The 25,163-nt window shown below is 44.9% G+C and overlaps 1 pseudogene; it reads right to left on the bottom strand.

Moving 5' to 3' along the window:
• Positions 1 to 7,595: 7,595 nt before the first annotated feature.
• LOC122324806 lies at positions 7,596 to 14,736 on the bottom strand (annotated as a pseudogene).
• Positions 14,737 to 25,163: the final 10,427 nt, after the last annotated feature.

The following is a 25,163-nucleotide window of genomic DNA, read 5'->3' on the forward strand; positions in this document are numbered from 1 at the left end:
CCGGCCTGCTCTAGCCATTTCATTGTTTCAATTATTTGTAATTCGTACACCAAGTTTTTACTTACCTTTTTTAATGAGATACATATTATTAAAGCCTCAACCAATCTACTGCACTCAGGCAGAATTAATTTGCCTTGGAACCATGGATATTTCTTTGTCCATTCCACCAGGTATCTGCAGCTATCCGGGGCATATGTTTCCATGAATTTAGCATCTCCCGACAGTTTACTGTCATCGTTCCCCATTTTTTAGGTATGATTCAACGATAAACCACGCGTTGAATGAAATCGTCCACTAAACCAAGCTTCTACAGGCTCTAATAGTCTGCTGGTATAGCCATTTCACTCAACCAGTTTTCTCAATTTTGAATCATACCACCCCTTTAAATCCTATGTGAAAGATTCAACTAGTGACTTTTCCTAATGTTCCCCTTTAATTTATTGATTTCCTTGTAAAATCAATAACATACATACTATCATTCATACCGTTCACACAAAATTTTCCTCAGTCGACGACAAAACGTATCTAACGTTTTACTCAGAAATTTTAATCTGTTGCGGAACTGACATCTAGCCGGGCATCTAGCCTCGTCCGAGCGAAACTTATCGTTGTGTAACTAACACTCAATCAGAAAAACACTGAGATGTAGGCATCTAGCCTTATGGGTCGACAACAAAATGTATCTAACGTTTTACTTAGAATCTGTTGCAGAACTGACATCTAGCCGGGCATCTAGCCTCGCCTGGAGCGAAACTTATCGCTCAGTGTAACTAACACTCAATCAGAAAAACAGCCATCTAGCCTTGTCCGGGACACAACTCTATTGCATGCATTCAAACGATGATTATATTTACCTAATTAGCGCTGAGATATCTTCTGAAAAACGGTCACCGTCAGACAGCACGGAGAAGTAGATTTTTGCAGACGGAGATTTGCTGACCTCCCACAAATTCACGAGGGTGGATTTTAGACAGGCGTCTATTGCCCGACTCTGCGCAGAGATATTCTCTCAGGTCCTCTCCGTCCTCTTCTTCTCCGATCTGCCTTGTTGGTGACCGGGCGGAAACCCCAAATTTTTTGGGTCTGGATGCCCCTTTTAAGGTTCTTTACCACCCCGAAGACAACTCAATAATTCAAGACTCAATAAGAGACACGAGAATTTGTTCCGAATGTATAACTTGCAAGTGACATCGCTTCAGTTGCAAGGGAAGTAAACTGTTTCCAGCTCTCTTCAGTTTGCTTCTGAAACGCAGCCCCTCACACATCTTTATTTATACATAAAGAAAGAGCAACCCCCATAAAAAGGTCACAATAGGGCACATTCCTTTCTTGTGGGTGCTTGATCCTAATTAGATATCATTTAGATGGAATCTGCTTGGGGGAGAGTTCAGCAAGAGTTCAGCAAGGTGTCGGCTTTGGACAGCGTCCTATCCTTTGTGAGCATGTTGCCAAACTCTTTACACACACACAGAAGTTCTTCAAAACCATATTGATATATGAGACAATAATGTCAATAAAAGTACGAAACAAGAATAGTAGTTCCAACAAAAGCACTGTACAGTATAAGGTAGAAAAGTACAATGACAGGGATGTATAGCGACCAATTTGTTATTAAATGCAGAGACGACCTCTGTAATCAATTCAACATTAAATCACTAGAAGTTAAGTGTCCCCAACAAAGCAAGCCAGAGGCGACAGCGGCAAGGAAACAAAACCCCATCCATACAGAATGGAGAAAAAAAAACCTTGGGAGAAACCAGACTCAGTTGGGGCCAGTTCTCCTCTGACCAGACGCCCAGCACTTAACTTCCAGTTCAATTTTAAACTGCTTTAAAAAGCTGTGTCAGATAGTGTAAATGACTTAGTGTGTGTGTGTGTGTGTGTGTGTGTGCATCAGGATCTGGTGATCTGTCCACGGGCGCATCTAGGTTTTCTGGTCTCTGATGAACATAATCTCTGTGTGCTGATCCACCATCTAGTCTGGATACAAACTGTGAAAACAGATTGAGAAAGAGACAGGACTAATATTAGCGTAGATGCCATTCTTTTTACGATGTCACAAGTACATCGTATTTTAGGAGTAGTGTTCCCGGTTCCAGCCAATCTAAGTAAAGCAGCCTAAAAATCCTTTAACAGATTTGAATAATAAAAAGTATGTTGGGGTGTTATGTGTAGGCTAAATTAAAAAGATGTGTCTTTAATCTAGATTTAAACTGGCAGATTGTGTCTGCTTCCCGAACAGAGTTAGGGAGATTGTTCCAGAGTTTAGGTGCTAGATAGGAAAAGGATCTGCCGCCCGCAGTTGATTTTGATATTCTAGGTATTATCAAATGGCCAGAGTTTTGAGAACGCAGCGGACGTGCAGGACTATAATGTGATAAGAGCTCGCTCAAGTATTGAGGAGCTAAACCATTCAGGGCTTTATAGGTAATTAATAAGATTTTAAAATCTATCCGATGTTTGAAAGGGAGCCAGTGCAGTGTTGACAGAACCGGGCTAATATGATTATACTTCCTAGTTCTAGTAAGGACTCTGGCTGCTGCGTTTTGGACTAGCTGAAGTTTGTTTATTAAGCGTGCAGAACAACCACCCAATAAAGCATTACAATAATCTAACCTCGAGGTCATAAACGCATGAATTAATATTTCTGCATTAGAGGTTGAAAGCATAGGTCGTATAGATATATTTTTAAGATGGAAAAACGCAGTTTTACAGATGCTAGAAATTAGGTTCCTAACTGATGATGAAGAATTAACAGAGCAGCCATCAAGTGTTAGACTGTGTTCTAGATTATTATATGTGGGGTTTTTAGGTCCAATTATTAGCACCTCTGTTTTTTTAGAATTTAGCATTAAGAAGTTACTCATCATCCAGTTTTTTATATCGGCTATGCATTCTGTTAGATTCCCAATTTGGTGTATATCACCAGGCTGTGCTGAAACATAGAGCTGAGTATCATCAGCATAGAAGTGAAAGATCACACCATGACTCCTGATAACATGTACAGGTTGAAAAGTAACGGTCCTAGCACTGAGCCTTGAGGAACTCCATATTTCACTTTTGAGCGATAGGATACCTCCTCATTTAATGCTACAAACTGATAGCGGTCAGATAGATATGATTTAAACCATGCTAAGGCGCTTCCTCTAATGCCAACATAGTTTTCTAGTCTATCCAAGAGAATGTTGTGATCGATAGTATTGAATGCTGTGCTATGATCTAATAGCACTAATAACGAGATAAAACCACGATCCGATGATAAAAGCAGGTCATTAGTAACTCTAATGAGAGCAGTCTCAGTACTATGGTACGGTCTAAAACCTGATTGGAAATCCTCGCAGACACCATTTTTTTCTAAAAAGGAATACAGTTGTGAGGATACTACCTTTTCTAGTATCTTTGACAGAAAAGGGAAATTAGAGATTGGTCTGTAATTTACTAAGTCTTTGGGATCAAGATGTGGTTTCTTAATAAGAGGCTTAACTACAGCCAGTTTGAAGGTTTTGGGAACATATCCTAATGACAATGATGAATTAATAATGTTCAAAATAGGATCTATGACTTCTGGAAGCAAATCTTTTAATAGTCTAGATGGAATAGGGTCTAACATACTTGTTGCTGGTTTAGTTGATTTAACAAGTTTATACAAGTCTTCTTCTCCTATACTAGAGAAAGAGTGTAATTTTTCCTCAGGGGATCTAAAGCTCACTATCAATCTTAGAAGTAAAGAAATTCATGAACTCATTGCAGCTATACTCTTGGGGAGAATATTAGCACCTGTTGACATTTTATTTTGTGTTAATTTAGTTACTGTACTGAATAAATACCGGGGGTTGTGTTTGTTTTCTTCTAAAAGGGATGAAAAATAATCAGATCTTGCAATTTTTAATGCTTTTCTGTATGACCAGATACTCTCCCGCCAGGCAATACGAAATACTTCTAATTTAGTTTTTCTCCACCTGCGCTCCATTTTCCGGGCTGCTCTCTTTAGGGTGCGTGTGTTGTCGTTATACCATGGAGTCAGATTGTTTTCTTTCATGTTTCTTAAGTGCAAAGGAGCAACTGTATCTAAAGTGCTAGAAAAAAGAGAGTGCATAGTTTCTGTTATATCATAAAGTTTTTGCGTCGTATTGGATGTGCTAAGGAATTGAGATAAGTCAGGAAGATTACATAGAAAGCTTTCTTTTGTGGTGGAAGTGATGGTTCTACCATACTTGTAATAAGGTGCACAGTTTACAGGTTTAATTATACAGAGTTCACACAAGACTAGATAGTGATCTGAAATGTCATCACTTTGCTGCAGAACTTCAACCATTTTAACATCCATTCCATGTGACAGTATTAGATCTAGAGTATGATTTCGAAAATGAGTAGGTCCAGAGACGTGTTGTCTAACCCCAACGGAGTTCAGAATGTCTAAGAAAGCTGATCCTAATGCGTCTTTTTCATTATCAACATGGATATTAAAATCGCCAACAATTAAGACTTTATCTGCGGCCAGTACTAACTCAGTTAGAAAATCAGCAAATTCTTTAATGAAATCTGTGCTGTTCCCTGGTAGCCTGTATACAGTAGCCAGTACAAACATGACAGAGGATTTATCACTAGCACATGATTCTGTAGAAAATTTTATATGCAGCACCAAAACTTCAAATGAGTTATACTTAAAGCCTGCCCTCTGAGAAGTACTAAGAATGTTGTTATAAATTGTAGCAACACCTCCCCCTTTACCTTTTAAACGTGGCTCATTTTTATAGCAATAATTTTGGGGGGTAGATTCATTTAGAGTAATATATTCATCTGGTTTTAGCCAGGTTTCTGTCAAACAAAGCAAATCTAGGTTCTGATCTTTGATCAAATCATATATATAAAGTGCTTTTGTGGAAAGTGATCTAATATTCAGCAAGCCAAGTTTTATCATTTGCTTATTTGAATTCTAGGTAGTTTTAATTTGTTGGACATTAATTAAATTATTGCTTTTGATTTGGTTTGGACGTTCTCTGCATATTCTAATTCGGGGAACAGAGACAGTCTCTATAGTGTGATATCTAGGTGAAAGAGTCTCTATGTGCTGAGAATTAACTTCCTTCTGTGACGTGAGGCAGCTAGCAGACGGTCGGTTTAGCCGGTCTGTCTGCTTCCTGACCTGGGCACTAGTTGGTCATGTTGGAGCTATAAGACTATATGCCATATTTCTAGATAGAAGAGCAGCACCACCCCAGGAGGGATGAAGCCCATCTCTTTTTAACAGGTCAGGTCTGCCCCAGAAACTCATCCAATTGTCTATAAAGCCTATGTTTTTTTGCGGGCACCACTTAGACATCCAGCCATTGAGACCCAGCAGTCTGCTGTAAATCTCATCACTTGGTAAGCAGGGAGGGGACCAGAGCATATTACATTGTCCGACATCGTGCTTGCAAATTCACACACCTCTTTAATATTATTTTTAGTGATCTCCGACTGGCAAAGTCGAACATCATTAGCGCCGACATGAATAACAATCTTACGAAATTTACGTTTAGCATTAGCCAGCACTTTTAAATTTGACAAGATGTCAGACACTCTGGCTCCCAATAAGCATTCGACTACGGTGGCTGGTGTCTCTATTTTCACGTTCTGTACAATAGAATCGGCAATTACTAGAGCACTTTGATCAGGTTTCTCAGTGGGTGCGTCACTGAGTGGGGAGAACCTGTTTGATGTTCTAATCGGAACGGATAAGCGTTGTTTTGACCCGCGACTAGCCCGCCTCACGGTCACCCAATTGCCCTGCTGCAGGGGCTCTGAAGCTGGAACCGTACAATGTACATGATTCACTGTACTAGTCGCATCCAAAGCAGTATCAGCCCTCGCATTCTTACTGTCCTCAATTAAAGTTTGGATGCGTGTCTCTAATTCTAAAACCTTCTCTGTCAGCCTAGCTATCTCCCTGCATTTATCACACGTGAATCCCTGATCGTTAACAGAGAAGGATAAGCTATACATGTGGCAGACGGTGCAAGTGACGATGCAGGGAGAAGCCATTTACTCACCGTAAGGATTCACTTACCACTCTTGTTTTGATGAGCTTGTGAAAACTGAACAAACGAGCGCGAGGAACAAATGAACAGGAGTGGAAAGAAGCCTACAACAGGCGCGAAAACGCGGGTAGGAAAGAAAGTTAATCGGCTAACGAGTACTAACTCACCGCCGAGTTTTAGATTAAAGCGAACGAACTAACAGCAGTCTAATTAGTTAGATTAATTTGATAGTATCAACGGTATGTAGACAGTTAAATTATATTTGATCGCTAGAGAAGAGGTGATAAATTGAAGAGCGAAGCTACACAGAGCTACAAACAAACCAACCTCTCAGCAGACAGGAGCAATTGAGCAGGAGCAATTGAGCAATCCACAAGCATCGAGAAATCGAATAGAGGGAAGACACACTAACTATGTTCCACAGAGATGTTGAAAAATGATGAATAAATTGATTTGAGGGAAGGTGCAGGGCCATGGATAGAGGCTGTAGAAACAGAAACACAGGGCCAGAAGTTAGCCGTAGGAGACCTATAGGTTCTTCTGACCAAATGCTTAAGTCTAAGAGAGGCTGAGGATATATGGCTTGATGCAGGGTTGAGCCAAGCTGTGGGAATGCCTGACTTTGATGGGCACAGCTTTGATCAATATCGAGGAGTAGTCTGGAACTCCTAAGGGCTCTATACCCAATGAAATTTGATGAGGCAAAACTGACTCCTCCGCCACTAGGGAAGCAGGACTGTATAAGCTGTATACCGCAGCATGCCAAAATGTCGAGGCAACAGGGAGGTGATGACCCCACCATAAATCCCAGACGCATGGAGACTCAACTGTTCAGGAATGGGCACATAAATGCACTGCCAGCTCCAGTCAAAGCAATGTTACTACACACTCTAGGACTGAGTCAGAAAAACCACAATGAGTGGGAAGAGACACTAAAGCACCACTGTCAAAGGCATCAACAGAGTGAGAAAGCTTTAAAGAATCAGGCAGATGAGGTCCAGAGAAAGCTAATGCAGGTGACTGCAATAGCAGGTCAAAGAGAAAACGAAAAGGGCTACTGCCTTTGTGAGCCAGGCTGTCCTGCAGGGGAACAACTAGGCACCAAGCATTTTTGGAGAACCAAATCATGAAGCTTGTTGTGGATGCTGAAAAACAGGCCACCATATAAAAGATTGCCTAAAAATCTGTGGAGACAATAGGAGTAAGAGGAGATTTCCATAAATCAACAGGTGGCATTGTCGAAAACCGATTGGGAAGAACCAAAATTAAAATGGGGTAAAGCTTAATTGTTTAATTGACACTGGAACAACATGCAGTTAAATTGACCCAAAATTGGTCCCGGGCTAGTAACATCACAAACATCTGTTAAAGCTATGGGGGCTGGGGGTTCAAAATGGTAAAACGCACATGCTGCATGTACATTTCATACAACACTGCACCAGATGGCAGTATCACAAGGGCACTAGAGGGGTTGACGGCATTATCAAATGAATTGGCTTAAAATTCTGGTATAAATGACCCAGTGATATGACTGCTGGAAAAATGGTTTGGGAGATGATAGTATCAGTGTTAGTTTCAGTAGGGGTAGTGGTGGTTATTTTGGCCACACATGGTTGTTCCACGTTTGTTCACACATGGCCTCCGCAGGCTCTCCTCTCTGACTAATGGCATGACGCGGTCTATCCTCTCCCTCATCTCCTTAACATGCTCCACAATGGTGCGAAGGGCTGCCGTCCAAAGTTGAGGCTTGAGGGACTTCTCTGATGCCGAAGAGGATATAGGGTAGCATTAAGTCCCACCTGTCCTCTGCTACCACACGTCTGAGCATCTGTTTCAGTGTCTGCTTAAATCTCTCGACCAGGCCATCCATCTGGGGATGATAGACCATGGTCCTCAACTGTTTCACTCGCAGCAGCCGGCAGAGGTCAGCCATTAGCCGGGACATAAAGGGGGTAACCTGGTCGGTCAGAATTTCAGCTGCCGACCTGGCTGAAGAGGAGAAACAGTTCCTTTGCAATTGCCTTCGCTGTGGCCTTCCGGAGGGGGACTGCTTCAGGATAACGGGTGGCATAGTCGACGATGACCAGCACGTGTTCGTGTCCTCGGGCAATGGCAACTTTGGCAACGGTCCTGCTAGGTCCATCCCGATGCACTCGAAGTGCACAACTGCTTTACTTACCTGGCCAGTGGAAATGGTCCTGAATACGCTGAGCGGTGTTGGCTGCCCTGAGGTGTCCTGTCATCGGATGAGAGTAGGCCAGTTCCAGGATCACCTCCGTCTTTGACTTGAGTACCACCAAGAGCAATTTCTCCTCCTCTCTCCACTGGGTGACGCAGTACAAAAGGCCATTTTTAACAACAAAGTTCGGGAGAGGATGGGGCCCAGGTCGTACGTCCTGCCCCTCAACAACACGTACTTGCGGCCAGCAGTGTTTGAGGTGATCGTCCTCTTTTTGGGCTTTGGCGAACGAGCCCCCTCCCGATACCTGCTGGAAGACATCAAAAAACAGGTTAGAACTTTAGGAGGGGGAGTCACCACCTCTCCTGCTGTCCGAGGCTAGCAATGTGGGGTGGATCCGTGGTTCGCGGGCTGGCCTCCATTGTTGGCGGTTCCCTCTGGGGCTGGCAGGCTGAGTGGCAGCAGCAAGCAGGTGGTCGAAGCCCGGCCAGTCTTTTCCTAGCAGTACCGGCAACGGGAGGTCTTTGACCACACCGACTTCTACTGGCCAGGCCCCCGCCTTGGCCGAGAGATGGACCTGCGGGGCCAGAACTTGCCGGGTGTCCCTGTGCACACAGGTTTCGGAATGTACGCCGTGTTCTCAAAACGTGGGGCCAGGATGTTCACGCGCACCAGGGTGACCTTGCTGCCCGAGTCCAGTAGGGCCCGGAAGGGTTTGCCGTTCACCTTAACCTCCACCTCCGAGGCTCCCTTGGGCAGCTCGAGGATGCAGCCGGCCAGCCATGCGCATGCGGGGGGTGCTGGATCCTCCGTAGGCATCGGCTCATCGTGAGCAGAGGGAACCGCTGGCCTGTTGACTGGTCGCGGCGTGCCCTCCAGCGCGTGTCGCTCCTGGACCACCCTCTGGGGAAATAGCGGCGCTCGCTCCCCAGGTTCCCAGTGTTGGAGAAACCAAACCACAACAATGTATTCTGTTTAACATGCAAATGAGTGAATAAAATGCATGAGATGTGTGGGGGTCTAGACGAATAGGAGGAGGTAACTTTTTGGGGTTTAAATGAGGAGCTAAATTAAATTAGTTGGAGAGACATGATCGATTAATCTCCAGTGTTGTATCTCTGTCTGCAACTCTTCAATAAAATTGCTGATTATTGCTAAGTATTGTTGGTCATCCTTATTCCCAAGAAAAATTCCACGACAAAATCTGTATGATGGATGCACTTTGAGCTTCAAAAACATGGCAGCCATTTACTGACATTATAAAAGGCCTGAAAGAACCAGGATGTTTATTGATTGTGTCTGTGTAAAAGGACAAAGTTAACATTTTGAATGAACTATCACTTTCCTGGTTCAAGCGTTGATGGGAAAAAAAAGCATTTTTAGCCATTTATTGAAAATGGACAGGTGTGTGACATTCACTCTCATCAGCTCATTAAAGACCACAGTACCAGATTCTGGGTTAGTCGTAGAGGCTTGGTAGAACATGCTGAAAGATCTGCTAAGAGAGCACATAGACCAATCCGGAGAGAACAGGAGCTTGTGCCCTGTAAGGAAGGGTCTGATCTTCCTAATACTGTACAGGGCAAATCTGCAGGATCTAGTCAACTGTAGGCACAACAGTAGCCTTTAATAACACCCTGAAGGACCTACCTGAGAGTTTAGACTTCAGCTACTAGAGTGCAGTTCCTGAGACACCCTTTGTCAAGAGGGCTGATAGGACAATCAGGTGCCAAAAACCACAGATGGATCTAGCAAAATGAGTACAGATGACTTAGAAGCTCAGTTGAATCGCCTCTTTTAAGACCAGACTAATTACTGTCCAGGAAGTTCTGTGTGAGAAAGCAGAGGTTAAACATGACTCATTTTTTATTAAATGAATATAATTGTGTGTTAATTAAAACATACTAAAGGAGAAATTATTTGTAACTCTAGGCACAAGTTACTTCGCCAATACCTGCCTTGCCACAGCCAATCACCAGAACTTGATTTAGGCACATAAAGCATTCTGCATGCTTACTGTTTCAAAATGTTAACTTTGTCCTTTTACACAGACATAATCAAGAAGCAGTTGAGGAGAAGCAGTTGATCGGCATTAGTCTGCAGGAACATGTAAGTGTATTTGTTTGTAGTCTAGTCTTATTGTAGCGCAGCCTCGTTGCTAGGTTTCGCTGTATTGTTTACCTCGTGTCACGTGATTATTGTCGTGTCACGTGATTATTGTCGTGAAGTGTCGTGCGAGTTTCGGACCTTTTGTTGTTGCAAATTGGGAGGCGTGTCCTGCTTTACTCAGTCACGCAATCAGACCGTACTTATCAGAACACGCTACACAGATCCTCGTCCAGGCACTAGTCCTGAGTAGACTGGATTACTGCAACGCCCTCCTTGCTGGCCTCCCAGCCTCTACAACCAGACCTCTTCAGATGGTACAGAATGCAGCGGCTAGGGTGGTCTTCAACGAACCAAGGAGGGCCCACGTCACACCCCTCTTCATTAGTTTACACTGGCTTCCTATAGATGCCTGCATCAAATTCAAATCCCTGATGCTGGCCTACAGGACAATCACAGGCTCCGCTCCCTCGTACTTACACTCACTAATTGAATCATATGTTCCCTCTAGGTGCCTACGCTCTAGAAACGAAAGGCGTCTTGCAGTGCCTTCACAAAAAGGTGCAAAATCACTCTTGCGCACCTTCACCTGATCTGTTCCTCGCTGGTGGAACGATCTGCCCGTTGCCACTAGGGCAGCAGAGTCACTAGCAATCTTCAAAAACCAACTCAAAACTCATCTTTTTCGTTTGCACTTGACCCAACATTGATAGCACTCTCTTCTTCTTCTCCTGCTCCTTCCTATCCTTTTCTTGTTTAAAAAAAAAAAAGCCTTGTGTCTGCGTTAGGTAAGACAAGACCCCACTCAAGAGCACTTATGCACTACTGCCCTTTTGCTGATATTAATTTGCTTCTATATGCCTACCTCATTTGTACGTCGCTTTGGATAAAGGCGTCTGCTAAATGAATAAATGTAAATAAACATCCTGGTTGAAGTATTACATTTGGTTATCGATCAACAAGACATTTTCTTATCGCAATGGTTTCAAGACAATATGGTCAATGCCTAAAAAGTAACAGATACCCAGCCCTTCCAAGATGTTTTTCTTTCTTCTGCAGACAATTTTGTGTTTGTTTTTTTCTTCTTTCAAAGTTGTCCAAGATCTGTTGAGAAATACATCTCAGTGGGTATAAAAAACATTTTGATTATCTAAACATCTAATGTAGACAGCATAAAGGTAATCCATACGGTTCTAGTTAACGAAATTATAAACTTAATTATAAACTTTTGCTTTTACTTAAAGTGACAATAATTGTTGTTAATACGGATCTTAAGGATTAATCGTTAAGAGATGCAATTGATTAAAGCTATAGATGGTCGATTAACCAGTAACGTCTCAGGTTACGAATGTAACCATGGTTCCTCTAGGGAACGAGACGCTGCGTCACAAACGCTTTGGGAACGCCTTCAGCGTGCGCCGTTCTGAACCACGTGTAAAGTCTGTCCAATGGAGGGAGCGACGCCATGGACGCAGATGACGTCGCCGACCAGGAAGTATAAAGTGACGCTCTGCGATGCCGGCACCAGCCTCGTAGTGAAGTAAGCGCCGGCAGGGGTGCGGAAGTATGGCATCGACGCAGCGCCTCGCTCCCTAGAGGAACCATGGTTACATTCGTAACCTGAGACGTTCCTCTTCAGGAACTCGAGCTGCGCCACAAACGCTTTGGGAACGAGATGCCCACGCCGCCATATTTCCAAGGCCCTGCCTGAAACGGGTCCCCTCAGACCACCCATCAGGAAAGGACAGAGGAGCCAGGAGCAGCCCTCATGTCCAAGTTGTAAAACCGGGCAAAAGTGGAGGGCGTGGACCACCCCGCAGCGTTGCAGATGTCCCCGAGGGGGACACCGCTAAGATAGGCCTTAGAGGCCGCCATACCCCCTTGTAGAGTGCGCTCTGACCCCGAGAGGGCATGGGAGTGCAGAGGTTTCATAGGCCAGGTGGATAGCCTCAACTATCCACCTGCTAACAGTCCGCTTAGCGGCAGCGCCACCCCTATTTGTCGGACCAAAACAAATAAGTAATTGGTCCGACTCCGCAGAGACGCAGTCCTGCAAGACATAAGTGTCCAGTGCTCGCACTGGACACATGCAGTTGAACTTCCGCTGGTCTGGATCCTGGAAGGGGGGAGGACAGAAGGCCTGCAGTACGATCGGCTGTGGTGTAACAGAGGGCATTTTAGGTGTATAACCCACTCGTGGTATAAAAAGCCTTGGACATGCCTGGGGCAAAGTCCAGGTGAGTAGGGGCCACTGAGAGGGCCTGCAGATCTCCCACCCTCCGCAGAGAGAGGTGATGGCGAGGAGAAATGCTGTCTTAAAAGATAAGACCGGTAAGGGAACCTCTTCGAGGGGCTCGAAGGGTGCCTTACACAGAGCCTCTAACACCACAACCAAATCCCAGGGGGGAATTCTGGTCCGCACTGGAGGTCTCAGCCTCAGCACACCGTGGAGGAATCGTGTAACTAATGGGTGTTTGCCCACTGAGTGGCCACCAATAGGGTCATGATATGCAGATATAGCTGCCACGTAGACCTTTAGGGTGGAGTGGGATAACCCCGTGGAGAATCTCGCCTGAAGGAACTCCAGCACTGAACCTACTGGGCAGTTAACTGGGTTTAAGTGGCGATCTCCACACCAGGAAGTGAACATTTCCCACCTCCTGGCATACACGCTCCTCGTAGAGGAGCTCTGGATTGGAGGATGGTCTCAACAACCTCAGCTGAAAGACCAGAGGCTATGAGTTGTGCCCCTCAGGGGCCACACCCACAGCTTCAACAACTCCGGCGAGGGTGAACTATTGTTCCCCGCCTGAGAGAGTAGATCCGGCCTCAGGGGATCTCCCACGGATGACCGTCTACTAGGCCGATGAGGTCCGCAAACCATACTCGGCCCGGCCAGAACGGGGCTACCAACAGTAGTCTGACTCCGTCCTGGCGCACTCTCGCCAGAACCCCGGGAGCAGGGCAATCGGGAAATGCGTACAGGCGACGCTCGGCCACGCCTCAGACATGGCATCCAGTCCCAGGAGCTGGATGAACTAGAGAGAACCAGAGGGGACATTGTGCATTCCTCGAGAAGCAAAGAGGTCCACCTCTGCCTGGTAAAATCTCGACCAGATCTGCTTCACCACGCCGGGGTGAAGCATCCATTCCCGGCCTCAACCCCTGTCTCGACAGGGTGTCGGCTCCCGCATTGAGATGCCCAGGGATGTAGATCGCTCTCAGCGAGCAGATTTTGTCCTGGGACCACACAAGGATCTGGTGCGCCAGCTTGTTCAAGGGGCGCGAACGCAGACCTCCCTGGTGGTTGATGTAAGAGACCACCGCTGTGTTGTCGGTGTGCACCAACACATGGTGACCTCTCAGGTCTGGGAGAAAGTGCTTCAAAGCACGAAATACCGCTAACATCTCTAGCAGATTGATATGCCACCCGTGGTGGTGATCGCTCCACAGACCGTGGGCCGGGCGCCCGTTCAATACTGCGCCCCAACCGGTTAGGGGATGCATCTGTCGCAAGGAGGTCCGGCGACATAGAGCTCCTAACCTTGGGCCCTGATTCAGGAACCAAGGCTTCCTCCACAAGTCTAAGGCCCGAACTGCACGGCGTGACACTTTGATTTTGCGGAGTGGGTTTCCCTCGGGAGAACCCCTTGGTCCTGAGCCACCACTGTAGGGTCTCATGTACAGCAGGCCAAAGGGTATCACGTTGGACGCAGCTGCCATCAGGCCCAACAGTCTCTGATACTGCTTGACAGTGAATGACTGGCCTTCCTGACTCTCTCGACTGACATGAGGATTGACTGCACACGGGCAGGAGACAAGCGTGCCCACATTGTGGTCGAATCCCACACCACGCCTAGGTATGTGGTCCTCTGAGCGGGACGCAACACACTCTTCTTGGCGCTCAGTCTCAAACCCAGCTCCCCCATGTGAGACAGAACAACATCTCGATGTTGAACTGCCATCTGCTCTGATTGAGCTAATATCAACCAATCGTCGATATAATTGAGTATGCGGATGCCCTGGAGTCTCAGTGGAGCCAGAGCTGCATCCATACACTTCGTAAATGTGCGGGGTGAGAGTGCTAGGCGAACGGAAGTACTCGATATTGGTATGCTACGCCCCCGAAAGCGAACCTCAGAAACTTCCTGTGTTGAGGAAGGATGGATATATGGAAGTATGCGTCTTTCAGATCTATGTTGACAAACCAGTCCTCGGATCTGATTTGAGTCACCACATGCTTGATGGTAAGCATTTTGAACTTCAGTCTGCTGACTGAGCGGTTCAAGATCCTCAGATCTAGGATAGGACGCAACCCCCGTCCTTCTTTGGAACAATGAAGTAGCGGCTGTAAAACCCAGATTCCACAGCATGAGGAGGGACCACCTCGATGGCCTCCTTCCTGAGCAGGGATCTTACTTCCTGTTCCATCACCAGAGCCTGCTGGGGGCCGACTACTGTCGGTGTGACTCCCCTGAATGTCGGTGGTGGAAACCCGAACTGAATTCGATAGCCTTTCTCTATCGTTAGTATGACCCATTGAGATACATTTGGCAGAAGTTTCCACGCTGCTAAATAATCTACTAAGGGAATCAGCCTCTCGAGGCTGACCTCTGGTGTGTGAGATACAGGTAACCCGGTGGCCTGAAACGGTTGACCGGCAGGCAGACAACGGGCTAGCTGTAAACGGACCCCGCAGGGGAGGCGCGCTCCCGCCGTGACGCACCCGGGTGAATCCGGCTGGGAACGCGTGTTGAAGCCTCCGCACTCTGGCACGAGGGCAGAGATAGCGGAGTTACTCCCTGAGGGCCCTGAGGAGGAACGGGTGCCGTCTGACCAGGCATAACCTGATCCTCCCCAGGAGGGGCAGCCCTCAGAAGCCCTGAACCACTCATATCAGGGCTTCTTGGCCGTGGACTTCCTGTCCAAAAAGGCCCTCAGGTCTTTAGGCCCGAAGCCCCGGCCCAGAGCGCGCGCTTCGCCCCTGCTGTTTTTAGGGGGAACGAGAGGCGACGCCTGTTTTGCACATGCCTATATGAGGAGCTGGCACGCGGTGGGGGCATCTCTCGTCCCGATGCCCCCTGAGATCGACGTGGGAGGAAACTCTTGAACGCCGCCGCCTGTTTACGGGCCTCCTGGTACCTATCGACGACCTCATTAACGGAGTCGCCGAATAGGCCAGAAGGCTGCAGGGGCGTCAACAGGCAGACCCTGTCCCGCTCTTTCATGTCGGACAGGGTCAGCCAGAGATGCCTCCGCGGCCACAAGGGATGACATAGACCGCCCTACAGCACGGGCGGTCTCCTTAGTGACGCTGGAGGCAGAGGTCAGCCGTCCGACGCAGTTCTGCGATGTCATCGGACCTGACCCCCTCTCCCTCATCAATCTCTTTCAGCAGGTCGGCTTGGTATGCCTGCAACACCGCCATAGTGTGCATGCAAGCCCCAGCCAATCCTGCTGTCACAGACCCTTTAGCCATCAAAGCCGACGTTGTTCTCAGCGGCCTTGATGGTAAGGTCGAGCCTTCAAAAAGACGATGCCGCACCGGGGACAGATAGGTCGCAAGAGACTGTTCTACCCGGGGCATCGCCTTATAGCCGCACTCCGCGACTCCCGCCACATTACCATAATGACTAGCAGCGGTGGGGGAGAAAACACGGGCGGAGTACGGCCTTCCCCAGGACCCCGACAGCTCACTGTGGAGGTCTGGGAAGAATGGAAGGCTCCGTCTCAGAGGTGGCTGCCGCTCTCAGAAATCTTTCATCCAATTTAGATTTCTGAGGCTCAGCGACGCTCGGCGGGCCAATCGATGTTTAATTTGGCAACCGCACGAGTTACCACCTCTAAGAGCTCCTCATATTGTGGCGTGTGCAACGGCGCATCGTCCACCACGTCAACATCAACCTCCTCGGAGGAAGAGTGAGCGCGAGTGGGCGCTCTCCCCGTGGCGAAGAAGCCGGAGTACGGGCCGGACCCACGGGATTGAGCGCCGATCTGGCGGACTCCGATGGAGAAAGGGACGAGCCCGCCTCCATCTCCTCCGCCAGATCGAGTTGCGATCCCCAGACGCGCGCTCGCCGCTCCGCCTCGGCGGAAGCGGTCCCGCACCCCTGGGGACGCTGGTGAAGTCTCCCTCGTGAAAGAGACCTCCGGGAGCGGAGTGTTCGCAGCGGTAGCTGCAAACAATGCGGACAATCAGTCCCCTCGAGGGCTGACGCCGCGCGTGCTCGCTCCCAGGCACGCCACGCACAAGCTGTGTGTGTCCCCACCCGTGATATAACGAGGGCAGGGATCAGCACACCGCTTGAAACGCGATGGAACACCAGCGTGTTTCGCCTTAGATTTCCTTTTTAAACTCTGATCATTAGCCATAGTATTTTCTTTTAAGCTAGACAAACAGACAGCAAATAGACAAACAATAACACGTAGCGCTTACTGAACGCAGAAAGCTGGTGCCGGCATCGCAGAGCGTCACTTTATACTTCCTGGTCGGCGACGTCATCTCGTCCATGACGTCGCTCCCCTCCATTGGACAGACTTTACACGTGGTTCAGAACGGCGCACGCTGAAGGCGTTCCCAAAGCGTTTGTGACGCAGCTCGAGTTCCTGAAGAGGAACCAGGCTCGTGCTAATGGTCTATGAGTGATGTGGGGCTGAACCTTTCACGTAAATAATCTACTCATTTACAAACTTTAATCGTCCATTAAATCAGATATAATAAAGAGTCGCTTATGAAATAGCTTTTTGTCATGGTGTGGTTTAAGAGAAGGAGCGCTAGACGAGAATATAACATAAATAGTCTTTTAATACTCTACACACAAAATAAATAATATAGTTGCAGACAGGCAGGCAGACAGAATAAAACCACACATATAAACGATGACCGGACAAACTGAATGGAAACAAACTGGACTTAAATACACAAAGTAAATTCCTAAATTAACGGGATACAGCTGAAGACAATTAAGACAATTAACAGAGAACAGAAAGTAGGGCACAAAGCACATGGCACATGAAAACAACAACAAAAGAGTCTGATTATGTGACACTTCTACAAAAGCTTTGCTTAAAAATCATGTAACACGTTTTCTGTTTATGCCTTTGTTATAGTGCCTAAAACAGTATGAGGATACCTTTGTGGGCTGCATATGTTATAAACAAGATTGTATTTATCAGGTAATAGGTAAATTGCAAATATCATGTGTTTTCGTTAATGGTTTTGTCTGTAGCAGTGTCACAAAATTCTATGTCTCACCATGGAAATTGTTGTATCTCAGCAATAAAATGTCTAATCTGCCCCAAACTTCACACGTTTGATAAGGGTCCTGCCCTGAACACATCTGAAGAACCCTATAATATTCCATTATAAACATAGTGCCACCAGCTGACAACAGGAAATTACTTGTTTTACAATAACTGAGACATAGCATGTTCAATCTTCACCAAACTTCATATGTTTGATTAAAGTACTGGTCTGAAGACATCTACATGTAAATGTTCAATTATGCATATAGTGCCACCTGCTTGCAGCAGGAAATTGGCACATATAAATTGCTTTTACATATTATTTCTATATTTTCTTCTTTAAATGCACATTTTTCCCTATCTTCTATGAGAGTTGGTTAGCCCAGGTGCGTGGGCCCTTTCATCGCTGCTTGCAGCTTTAATTAGTGCCCAAGGATCACGGAGAAAGGACCCTCTTGGATTTGCTCCATTTATTATTAGGGCCCGAGCACCACGTGCAAGGACCCTCTGGGAATTACTCCATTTATTATTATTAGGACCTGAGCATCGGTGCGAGAATCCCTCTTTGCTCTGTTGTTTTATTATTAGGGCCTGAGCCAATAGGCACAGGGCTCTATTGTTTTTCTAAGGATTCTTCTTCTTCTTCTTATTATTATTATTATTATTATTAGTTTAATTTTTCTTTCAACTAAACTGGTGTAAAAGTATTGGCAACAATTATGTCAACAACAACAAAAAAATGAAAATCTTTTTTTTTCACATTTTTTACTAAATACAGAAATATCACAAATGTCAACCTCAAACTTGTCAAAGTAAAAAAAACAAAAACACTGAAACTACATACAATTGATTTGGATTAATTACATGATTTTGTTTGTGACATACACTCATTTTTATAAACTGCATTGTGAAGTCAAACCAATAACATACTTTTGAGAGCAAACGTTAATTGAACCACTAAAAGAAACAATAATCAGTTATACTACTCTAAAATCCATAACTAAAAATGCAGAAAGGCTGTAGTAACACTAGTGACAATTTCTAACCAGAAACATACAGAATAATGCATGTGGCATGTCTCCCAGATCAATGAATTGCATTTGAATTTGTGGGGTCAAATAATATCCATGTCATATACCATGTTATTCTGGTGTAAAAATGAAATTAAATAAATAAACATCTAAAACATAAATAAACAAAAATAAAACCCATTAGAAATAGAATCTGGAGCAGATGAGCAGTCTGAGAGTTAGAGGTGAGTAATGTTAGTAGCTCCAAAACCCATATAATTATATATACAGGTTTTTTTAATGCAGTCGTAACATAATGCACCCGAGTGTGTGATTGTGCTTGCATATGTAAAGGTGCATGTGTGTATCAATGTGAAAAAGAAAAGATGAAGCAACCGATTGTAGTGAAAAAGAGAGAGACTGCCAAATAAAACAGTATGTACAGCAAATTAATGTCAAATGTCACAACTTAATTGTTCACAAAATGTGATTACGTCATAGTAATCATAGGCAAAGATACACGCAATTTTTTTGTTTCTTGTTACCTGTGTCAGTTGTTAAACGTCTTCCTGTTCCTGTGTTTGCGCTATGCTTTATTGGTTTCCTCAGGGACATCCAAAGGAACAAAAGGACTTCAAAAAGAAAGTAAACAACACCACCCCCCCTGTTGCTTTTATGACACCCTCCTCACCTCTGCTCTTCCTGCTTTCCCTCCTTCTGCCCAAAAGACTTGGCTTAAAGTTCATTAGGCATAAGGCATTATATGTCATGTGTCTTGTGAACCTATTGTTCTTCAATTTCATGTTTGGTCTCATTTGAAAGGGCTCAGTGCGATTGGTAAATTGGTCTCAATTTCACAGCAATCACTTATATTATGGGAAAGATTAAGAACTTGGTAGAACTGTGTTCTGTTGAGAAGGAGGTGTGCCCTCCTTTTGGGTCTCTGAAAGTGTAACCCTGGAGCACGGGAACCTAAACACCAAAAGGTTTTTACAACTAAATTTGGGATCTCTTTGTCTGGTCTGAGTATATAAGGAAAGTGACAAAATACAACAAGGCGCGATTCTGTAGCCAGATCGCCCCATAGTGTGGTATGTATCCCCATACACCACACTATGTACTTTTTAAAGACCAGGTATAATGACTTTTTTTTGGTCATTATAAGTTTGTTTTATTTTGTTTTGTGTTCTTTTTGTACTGCTGATCAGTTGTGCAAATGTTTATGAATTATACCAATTTGGAACCTATTCTTGCCTGGCAAAATAAACATTAATCTTGGTTAACTTATAACATTGTCTGAAATAACTTTTCTAGTAGTTTAGTGACTTCTGAGGTTTTCCGCATTGTTGGCGTGCTAGGGTGAGTCAGATCAACGATCAATAGATGGAGCCGGGGGGCACGTTTTTGAGATCTTGACTTTTGGCCACCAAACTGGCTTAGCATGCTATTACTTAGGGAATGCATAAAAAATTACTCTTTTTGAGTCTATTGAGGAAATGGCTGCATTAAGGTAAGCGATCTACGGGATATCCTCTAACTAAGACCTGAGTTGTTGCGGGAAGTAGAGAGGTACCGGCTAGAGATAGTTGAGCTCACCTTCACGTGCAGCTTGGGCTCTTGAACCCATCTCCTCGAAAAGGGGCTGGACTCTTCAGTGAGAGGCGGCGGACTGGTGTGGGCTTGCTCATAGCCCCCCAGCTTAGCCGCCATTTGTTGGAGTTTACCCCAGTGATTGAGAGGGTTGCCTCCCTGAGACTTTGGGTTGGGGGAGGGCTCTCACTGTCATTTGTGCCCACACTATAGTCGGGGACTCTATCGTCCTGCTGGGGGCTGATGCTAGCGACACTTGGAGGGGCGTGAATGAGAGGATCAATCAGAAGGAGAAAGGTGAAGGAACTAAAATCCCAGCTGTCCGGATAGCAGTCATTTTTCACACAGCTAACTTCAAAGGCAAGAGCGGCCACTGAAGCATCGTTCCGGGTGAAAAAAAAAAAGTACAGTTGTATTGAGTTGTATTGTGCAATATAGGTTGATGCAGTAATGCAAGGTACACCAGCATATACTATATAAAAATAATTCTCAATATATTTATAAATAATGTGTTTTGCATTTTTAGTGGGCGGTAGATCATTTTGACTCGGTCATGTCATAAGTAGCTCTCGGGTTGAAAAAGTGTGTGCACCCCTGACGTACACCATCTTCAAGCATAAAGGTGTCCCTCATTACACGTGGCACCAGGACACCCTAGGGCGGAGGTAGATGATCGACTTTGTGGTTGTATCATCTGATCTCCGGCCGCATGTCTTGGACACTCGGGTGAAGAGAAGGGCAAAGCTGACAACTGATCATCACCTGGTTGGGGAAGAGGCCAGATGAAGAAAGAGTCCTATCGGGACTGGTTGGCTCTAACAGAATGCATAGTCGATATAAAAAACTGGATGATGAGTAACTTCTTAATGCTAAATTCTGAAAAAACGGAGGTGCTAATAATTGGACCTAAAAACCCCACATATAATAATCTAGAACACTTGATGGCTGCTCTGTTAATTCTTCATCATCAGTTAGGAACCTATGTGTGCTGTTTGACAGCAATCTTTCCTTCAAAAACCATGTCTCTAGCATCTGTAAAACTGTGTTTTTCCATCTTAAAAATATATCTAAATTACGACCTATGCTTTCAACCTCTAATGCAGAAATATTAATTCATGCGTTTATGACTTCGAGGTTAGATTATTGTAATGCTTTATTGGGTGGTTGTTCTGCACACTTGATAAACAAACTTCAGCTAGTCCAAAACGCAGCAGCCAGAGTCCTTACTAGAACTAGGAAGTATGATCATATTAGCCTGGTTCTGTCAACACTGCACTGGCTCCCTATCAAACATCGAGTAGATTTTAAAATCGTATTAATTACCTATAAAGCCCTGAATGGTTTAGCTTCTCAATACCTGAGCGAGCTCTTATCACATTATATTCCTGCACGTCCGCTGCGTCCTCAAAACTCTGGCCATTTGATAATACCTAGAATATCAAAATCAACTGTGGGTGGCAGATCATTTTCCTATCTAGCACCTAAACTCTGGAACAATCTCCCTAACTCTGTTCGGGAAGCAGACACACTCTGCCAGTTTAAATCTAGATTAAAGACACATCTTTTAACTTGGCCTACACATAACACACCAACACACTTTTTATTAAAGGCAATACAAAATACTTCTAATTTAGTTTTTCTCCACCTGCGCTCCATTTTCCGGGCTGCTCTCTTTAGGGTGCGTGTGTTTTCATTACACCATGGAGTCAGATTGTTTTCTTTTATCTTTTTTAAGTGCAAAGGAGCAACTGTATCTAAAGTGCTAGAAAAAAGAGAGTGCATAGTTTCTGTTATATCATCAAGTTTTTGCGTCATATTGGATGTGCTAAGGAATTGGGATAAGGCAGGAAGATTACTTAGAAAGCTTTCTTTTGTGGTGGAAGTGATGGTTTTACCATACTTGTAATAAGGTGCACTTTTACAGGTTTAACTATACAGAGTTCACACAAGACTACACAGTGATATGAAATGTCATCACTTTGCTGCAGAACTTCAACCATTTTAACATCCATTCCATGTGACAGTATTAGATCTAGAGTATGATTTCGACAATGATTAGGTCCAAACACGTGTTGTCTAACCCCAACGGAGTTCAGAATGTCTAAGAAAGCTGATCCTAATGCGTCTTTTTCATTATCAACATGGATATTAAAATTGCCAACAATTAAGACTTTATCTGTGGCCAGTACTAACTCAGTTAGAAAATCAGCAAATTCTTTAATGAAATCTGTGCTGTGCCCTGGTGACCTGTATACAGTAGCCAGTACAAACATGACAGGGGATTTATCACTAGCACATGATTCTATAGATAATGTTATATGTAGCACCAAAACTTCAAATGAGTTATACTTAACGCCGAAGTCGAACATCATTAGCGCTGACATGAATAACAATCTTATGGAATTTACATTTAGCATTAGCCAGCACTTAAATTTGACAAGATGTCAGACGCTCTGGCTCCCGGCAAGCATTGGACTATGGTGGCTGGTGTCTCTATTTTCACGTTCCGTACAATAGAATCGCCAATTACTAGAGCACTTTGATCAGGTTTCTCAGTGGGTGCGTTACTGAGTGGGGAGAACCTGTTTGATGTTCTGATCGAAACAGAAGAGCGGTGTTATGACCCGCGACTAGTGTGCCTCACGGTTACCCAATTGCCCTGCTGCACGGGCTGTAAAGCTGGAACCGAACAATGTACATGATTCACTGAACTAGTCGCATCCAAAGCAGTATCTACAGCCCTCACATTCTTACTGGATGCGTGTCTCTAAGTCTAAAACCTTCTCTGTCAGCCTAGCTATTTCCCTGCATTTATCAAACATGAATCCCAGGTCGCTGACAGAGAACTATACATGTGGCAAACGGTTCAAGTGACGATACAAGGAGAAGCCACCGATACATTCACTCACCGTAAGTTATGGAAAATTCACTTGCCACTCTTGTTTGACGAGCTTGTGAAAACGGAGCGAATGAGCACAAGGAACAAATGAAAAGGAGCGGAAAGAAGCCAATAATAGACACGTAAACGCGGGTGGGAACAAAAGTGAATTGGCTAATGAGTACTAACTCACCGCCGAGTTTTAGATTAAAGCAAGCGACCTAACAGCAGTCGAATTAGTTAGATTAGTTTGATAGATAGTATCAGCGGTATGTGGACAATTCAATTATATTTGATCGCTAGAGAACAGAAGGTGATAAATTGAAGAGTGAAGCTACACAGAGCTACAAATCAATCAAACAATAATTTTTATTTAATAATTTTAAGCGCTTTTAACAACACAGGTTGCATCAAAGCACTGTACAGTATAATGTAGAAGAGTACAATGACAGGGATGTATAAAGACGAGAGTTACCAATTTCTTATTAAATGCAGAGACGGTCTCTGTAATCAATTCGACGTTAAATCACTAGAAGTTAAGTGTCCCCAACCAAGCAAGCCAGAGGCGACAACGGCAAAGAAACAAAACCCCATGCATACAGAATGGAGAAAAAAAAACCTTGGGAGAAACCAGACTCAGTTGGGGTCAGTTCTCCTCTGACCGGACGCCCAGCACTTAACTTCCAGTTCAATTTTAAACGCAGCTGTGTCAGGTAGTGTAAATGACTTGGTGTGTGCGTGTGTGTGTGTGTGCATCAGGATCTGGTGATCTGTCCACAGGCGCATCTAGGTTTTCTGGTCTCTGATGAACATAATCTCTGTGTGCTGATCCACCATCTAGTCTGGATACAAACTGTGAAAACAGATTGAGAAAGAGACAGGACTAATATTAGCGTAGATGCCATTCTTTTTACGATGTCACAAGTACATCGTATTTTAGGAGTAGTGTTCCCGGTTCCAGCAAATCTAAGTAATGCAGCCTAAAAATCCTTTAACGGATTTGAATAAAGAGTGTGTTGGTGTGTTATGTGTAGGTTAAGTTAAAAAGATGTGTCTTTAATCTAGATTTAAACTGGCAGAGAGTGTCTGCTTCCCGAACAGAGTTAGGGAGATTGTTCCAGAGTTTAGGTGCTAGATAGGAAAAGGATCTGCCACCCGCAGTTGATTTTGATATTCTAGGTATTATCAAATACCTAGAAATACCTATCAAATACAAACAAATGAACCTTTTAGCAGACAGGAGCAATCGAGCAGTATACACTGTATACAGTGCTGGTGGGAATCTGCTAACCTCGACTGGGGACATTGTCAGGTGGTGGAAGGAATACTTTGAGGATCTCCTCAATCCCGCCAATGCGTCTTCCACTGAGGGAGCAGAGGCCGGGGATCCAGGGAGGGACTTGACCATCACCCTGGCTGAGGTCACTGAGGTTGTTAAGAAGCTCCTCGGTGGCAAGGCACCGGGGGTGGACGAGATCCACTCTGAGTACCTCAGGTCCCATGATGTTCCAACTATAGGGGGAATCACACTCCTCAGCCTCCCTGGGAAAGTCTATGCCAGGGTACTGGAGAGGAGAATTCGTCTGATAGTCGATCCTCATATTCAAGAGGAACAATACGGGTTTCGTCCTGGACGTGAAACACTGGACCAGCTCTATACCCTCTTCAGGATACTGGAGGGTTCGTGGGGGTTTGCCAAACCAGTCCACATGTGTTTTGTGGATTTGGAGAAGGCATTCAACTGGGTTCCTCGTGGTGTCCTGTTGGGGGTGCTCTGGGAATACGGGAGAATATCAAAATTAACTGTGGCAGATCCTTCACACCCAAAAATCTGGCTAACATGGAAAGCAGACACACTCTGTCAGTTTAAATCTAGATTAAAGACATCTTTCTAACCTAGCCTACACATAACACACTAATACTACACTATTATTCAAATCTGTTAAAGCATCATTAGGCTGCAGAAATATATAAAAGCTATAAAAGCTGCTCCCAAATTGGAGTGAAAGTAACCTCCAGAGAGAGCGAAGGCAGATCTATTGTCCATGAAGAACACAGCATGACGCAAAGAAATTAACTTGCAACTATGAGCACAGCAGCCTAAATGAGACGAGACAACACAACACACAAACCAG

This window comes from Puntigrus tetrazona, chromosome 20 (genome assembly GCF_018831695.1).
Source record: "Puntigrus tetrazona isolate hp1 chromosome 20, ASM1883169v1, whole genome shotgun sequence".
NCBI classification, from domain to species: domain Eukaryota; kingdom Metazoa; phylum Chordata; class Actinopteri; order Cypriniformes; family Cyprinidae; genus Puntigrus; species Puntigrus tetrazona.